The sequence below is a fragment of the Schistocerca piceifrons genome, chromosome 8 (genome assembly GCF_021461385.2).
Source record: "Schistocerca piceifrons isolate TAMUIC-IGC-003096 chromosome 8, iqSchPice1.1, whole genome shotgun sequence".
In the NCBI taxonomy this organism is placed as follows: Eukaryota; Metazoa; Arthropoda; class Insecta; order Orthoptera; family Acrididae; genus Schistocerca; species Schistocerca piceifrons.
Genome location: NC_060145.1, coordinates 326722003 through 326728002, shown reverse-complemented (window position 1 = coordinate 326728002; position 6000 = coordinate 326722003). Strand labels below are relative to the sequence as shown.

The 6000-nt window shown below is 49.0% G+C and overlaps 1 protein-coding gene across 1 annotated transcript in view; it reads left to right on the top strand.

Annotated features, from left to right (window-relative positions):
* Nucleotides 1–4973: 4973 nt before the first annotated feature.
* LOC124711394 (mucin-2-like) overlaps nt 4974–6000 on the top strand; it is a 224352-nt gene continuing 223325 nt past the window's right edge. Inside the window, exon 1 of the mRNA XM_047241444.1 lies at nt 4974–5004. The gene's annotated coding sequence lies outside the window, so the exon portion shown is untranslated. The remainder of the gene's footprint in view (nt 5005–6000) is intronic.

Below are 6000 nucleotides of genomic sequence, written 5' to 3'. Positions count from 1 at the left end.
TCCCTCCATTCACGCCTGTCGCGACACCAATGGAGGCGGGCTGCACGATGTTGGGGCGTGAGCGGAAGACGGCCTAACGGTGTGCGGGACCGTAGCCCAGCTTCATGGAGACGGTTGCGAATGGTCCTCGCCGATACCCCAGGAGCAACAGTGTCCCTAATTTGCTGGGAAGTGGCGGTGCGGTCCCCTACGGCACTGCGTAGGATCCTACGGTCTTGGCGTGCATCCGTGCGTCGCTGCGGTCCGGTCCCAGGTCGACGGGCACGTGCACCTTCCGCCGACCACTGGCGACAACATCAATGTACTGTGGAGACCTCACGCCCCACGTGTTGAGCAATTCGGCGGTACGTCCACCCGGCCTCCCGCATGCCCACTATACGCCCTCGCTCAAAGTCCGTCAACTGCACATACGGTTCACGTCCACGCTGTCGCGGCATGCTACCAGTGTTAAAGACTGCGATGGAGCTCCGTATGCCACGGCAAACTGGCTGACACTGACGGCGGCGGTGCACAAATGCTGCGCAGCTAGCGCCATTCGACGGCCAACACCGCGGTTCCTGGTGTGTCCGCTGTGCCGTGCGTGTGATCATTGCTTGTACAGCCCTCTCGCAGTGTCCGGAGCAAGTATGGTGGGTCTGACACACCGGTGTCAATGTGTTCTTTTTTCCATTTCCAGGAGTGTAGATCGATTGTGGATTGTATAGCTTCTCTGTTAAATGATCTATAGTGACCTACTTCACTTGCAACCCTCGTATTTGATTACACATTCAAAACTGGCCTGCTCACAGTTTTTAAAGCATTTTTATTTAACGTTTCTATCCAATATGTACGAATGGTTTTTATCTAAAACAGATTTTTTTACACTGAAGCGTCAAAGAAACTGATATAGGCACGCATATTCAAATACAGAGACACCTAACACAATACGGTGCAGCGGTCGGCAACACCTATGTAAGACAACAAGTGTCTGGCGCAATTGTTAGATCGGTTGCTGCTGCTATAGTGGAAGGTTATCAAGATTTAAGTGAGTTTGAACATGGCGTCATAGTCGGCGCACGAGCGATAGTATACAGCATCTCCAAGGTAGCGATGATGTGGGCATTTTCCCGTACGACCATTTCACGAGTGTACGTGAGTATAAGGAATCTGGTAGAACATCAAAGTACCGACATCGCTGCGGCCGGAAAAAGATCCCGCAATAACGTGACCAACGACGACTGAAGAGAGTCGTTCAATGTAACAGAAATGAAATCCTTCCGCAGATTGCTGCAGATTTCAGTAATGAGCCATCAAGAAGTGTCACCATGCGAACCATTCAACGAAACATCATCGATATGGGCTTTCGGAGCCGAAGGCCCACTCGTGTACCGTCGATAACTGCACGACACAAAGCTTTACGTCCCGCCTCGGCCGAAATTGGACTGTTGATGAATGGAAACACACTGGGCGCCGAACCGCACAATAACTGTGGGTTCGATGTGGAGCGGCGGTGGGGTGTGTGGACTGCTGTAGCCCGTTGTGGGGTTGTGAAACACTGAGGGCTTCAGTGGGACAAAGCCTCTCCGTCGTGTCTAGGTCCCCGGTTTAATACATACATACATACAACCTGTTTTGCTTGTGCTGTTTAATCTTCGTATATTTTTTATGAAGATACTAGCTTTATATGTATATTTTTTTGCCAGTACTTTGCAGGATCTGTTCTTATTTCAATATTGGCTTAGAAATGATTTGAGCCTACTTCACTTCTGAAGATGACAGATTAAACTGTTGAACCCGGCAGAGTGAGCGAGATAAAGTTATTCTTGTGCAGCTGTCAACTGACTTTTTATCTTTGTTGAAATATTCTGCAGCTGCTGGACTACAGCTATGAGCAAAATAAGTGAACTGGCGGGAGAAAAATTCACAACACCAAAAAGTAATTAATGTAGAGTAATGAAATCTGGGAAATTTGTCAAGGTAACATGTTTAAATGATTAACATTGCAAGATCACAAATTTAAAGCGTGAGATAAACCGTTGCAAATGTATAATTCTTGTACATTAATAACTTCTATAACCGCCAGAATGATGAATGCAAGCATGCATTGTGTTGAGAGGTTTCGGGTGTCAGTTAATGCGCTGGAGTTCCGTGCCTGTTGCACTTGCCCGGTCAGTGCACGAAAGGTTAATGTTGGTTGTGGACGACGCTTGAATTGTCATCCAAAGATATCCCATCTGTGGTCCATTGGAGGCAGATCTGGTTATCGAGCAGGCCAAGGCAACATGTCGACACCCTCTAGTGCACGTTGTGTTACAGCAACAGTATGTGGACGAGCGTTATCCTGTTGGAAATACCCCTTGGAATGCTGTTCATTAATGGCTGTGCAGCAGGTCGATTGGCAAGACTGACGTAGAGATTGGCAGTCAAGGTGCATGGGATAGCTATGAAAGTGTTCCTCCTGTCATACGAAAAGCCACCCCAGACCATAGCTCCAGTTTTAGATCCAGTGTGTCTAGCACGCAGACAGGTTGGATGCAGACCTCAACTGGTCTCCTTCAAACCAACACACGGTCATCGCTGGCACCGTGGCTGAACCAGCTTTTATGAGAAAAAGCAACAGACCTCCACCGTGCCTTCCAACGAGCTCTCGATTGACACCACTGAAGTCGCAAATGGCTGTAGTCTGCTGTCAGTGGGATGCACCCTACAGAGCGTCTGGGTCGAAGCTGTCCTTGAAGTAATCGAATTGTAACAGTTCGTTATGTCACTGTGGCGCCAACTGTCGCTCGAATTGCTGGGTGCAGATGCAGTAAAATGTGCCAGAGACGTGCGCCGAACACAATGGTCTTCCCCCTCGCCAGTGCCACGTGTGGACATCTTGTGACCGTACATTCCGATGGCCACCGCTGTCAATAACCGTATACAGAGCCTACACTGCTGCCACGTCTTTCTGCAGTATCTCAGAAGGTATATCCACCTTCACGTAGTCCTTGTTCAGTGAGGATACTGACATCTTTGTCGCTCTAAAGACACTACCTCCAGCTTGAAAGGTAACTAACTTATGACCGACTATTTTCACCCTGATAGTGGCGCTACTAGTGACACTCCTATGCGACTTGCGTCAAATTGGAGTAGACACCATCTGCCATATGATGGAACAGGCCTACCAACCTCGTTTACCAAGAAGAAATGCAGATGATAAACGGGTATTCATTGGACAAATATATTATACTAGAACTGACATGTGATTACATTTTCACGCAATTTGGGTACATAGATCCTGAGAAATCAGTACCCAGAACAACGGCCTTGATACGCCTTGACATTGAGTCAAGCAGAGCTTGGATGACGTTACAGGTACAGCTGCCCATGCAGCTTCAACACGATACCACAGTTCATCAAGAGTAGTGACTTGCGTATTGTGACGAGCCAGTTGCTCGGCCACCATTGACCAGACGTTTTCAATTGGTGAGAGATCTGGAGAATGTGCTCGCCAGTGCACCAGTCGAACATTTTCTGTATCCAGAAAGGCCCGTACAGGACCTGCAACATGCGGTCGTGCATTATCCTGCTGAAATGTAGGGTTTCGCGGGGATCGAATGAAGGGTAGAGCCACGGGTTGTAACAGATCTGAAATGTAACTTCCAGTGTTCAAAGTGCCGTCAATGCGAACAAGAGGTGACGGAGACGTGTAACCAATGGCACCCCATACCATGACGTCGGGTGATACGCCAGTATGGCGATGACGAATACAAGCTTCCAATGTGCGTTCACCGTGATATCGCCAAACACGGATGCGACCATCATGATGCTGTAAACAGAATCTGGATTCATCCGAAAAAATGACGTTTTGCCATTCGTGCACCGAGGTTCGTCGTCTAGTATACCATCGGAGGCGCTCCTGTCTTTGATGCAGCGACAAGGGTAACCGCAGCCATGGTCTCCGAGTTGATAGTCCATACTGCTGCAAACGTCGTCGAACTCTTCGTGGAAATGGTTGTTGTTTTGCAAACGTCCCCATCTGTTGACTCAGGGATCGAGACGTGGCTGCACGATCCGTTACAGCCATTCGGATAAGATGCCTGTCATCTCGACTGCTAGTGGTACGAGGCCGTTGGGATCCAGCACTGCGTTCCGTATTACCCTCCTGAACCCACCGAGTCCATATTCTGCTAACAGTCATTGGATCTCGACCAACACGAGCAGCAATGTCGCGATGCGATGAACCGCAATCGCGATAGGCTACAATCCGACCTTTATCAAAGTCGGAAACGTAATGGTACGCATTTCTCCTCCTTACACGAGGCATCACAACAACGTTTCACCAGCGCCGGTCAACTGCTGTTTGTGTATGGGAAATCGGTTGGAAAAGTTCCTAATGTCAGCACGTTGTAGGTGTCGCCACCGGCGCCAACCTTGTGTGAGTGCTCTGAAAAGCTAATCATTTGCATATCACAGCATGTTCTTCCTGTCGGTTAAATTTCGCGTTTATAGCACGTAATCTTCGTGGTGTAGCAATTTCAACGGCCAGCAGTGTACTTTTTTCATTGAGTTTGGTTTCGCAAGAAGAGGTAGTTCATCAGAGGGTGCAGGGACTCCAAGACTCAACAGCAGTAAGCAGACTTGCAGCAGATATGCAGAAACGGTGTAACGCAGAACAGACTAGCGTGATGAGCGCCACCACACCACTCTTCGGACGAAAGATTACCACAATAAAAGTGCACTGCGTGGAGAGCTGCATTAGACCAGACCTCTTACTGAAGGGAACAACGGTAGCCACTGTGTACTGGCGGTCCTCATCGCGGAGCGGGACGGTGGCCGTACATAGCTGTGTACGTATGCCGTGTGGGCCCTGGACGGGCCGCCTCGCGCCTGTGGCTGAGCCGTAGCGCCGCCTCCCACCTGGTCCAGACCGCGGCTGGGCCACCGACCGGCCGGCTCATCCCGCCGTATAAAAGATGCGCCGCGTGGGCGACGGGCAGTGCCGGCGCGAGCCCACACCACGGCGGAGCGGACCAGGCACAGGTGAGTAGCGGCAGCCGCCTGCTCCACCCGCTGCGGAAACACGGCACGGTGCTCACCAGAGATGGGAAAAAAACTGGTCGATTAAAATAGATAACGGTATCATAGTTTTGGATATCTATTACATCTACATCTACATCCATACTCCGCAAGCCACCAGACGGTGTGTGGCGGAGTGGTACTTTGAGTACCCTTCTTTGGTACTTTGAGTACCCTTCTGTTCCAGTCTCGTATTGTTGGTGGAAAGAAAGATTGTCGGTATGCCTCTGTGTGGGCTCTAATCTCTCTGATTTTAGCCTCATGGTATCTTCGCGAGGTATACGTAGGAGGGAGCTTGACGCCTCGGTGAAGGTATGTTCGCGAAACTTCAGCAAAAGCCCGTACCGAGCTACTGAACGTCTTTCCTGCATAGTCTTCCCCTGGAGTTTATCTATCATCTCCGTAACGCTTTCGATTACTAAATGATCCTGTAACGAAGCGCGCTGCTCTCTGTTGGATCTTCTCTATCAACCCCACCTGGTACGGATCCCACATTGGTGAGCAGTATTGAAGCAGTGGGCGAACAAGTTTACTGTAGCCTACTTTCTTTGTTTTCGGATTGCATTCCCTTAGGATTCTTCCAATGAATCTCAGTCTGTCATCTGCTTTACCGACGATCAACTTTATATGATCATTCCATTTTAAATCGCTCCTAATGCCTACTCCCAGATAATTTATGGAATTAACTGCTTCCAGTTGCTGACCTGCTATATTGTAGCTAAATGGTAAAGGATCTTTCTTTCTACGTATTCGCAGCACATTATACTTGTCTACATTGAGAATCAATTGCCATTCCCTGCACCATGCGTCAATTCGTTGCAGATCCTCCTGCATTTCAGTACAAGTTTCCAATGTTACAATCTCTCGATATACTACAGCATCATCCGCATTAAGCCTCAGTGAACTTCCGATGTTATCCATAACGTCATTTATGTGTATTGTGAATAGCAACGGTCCTAC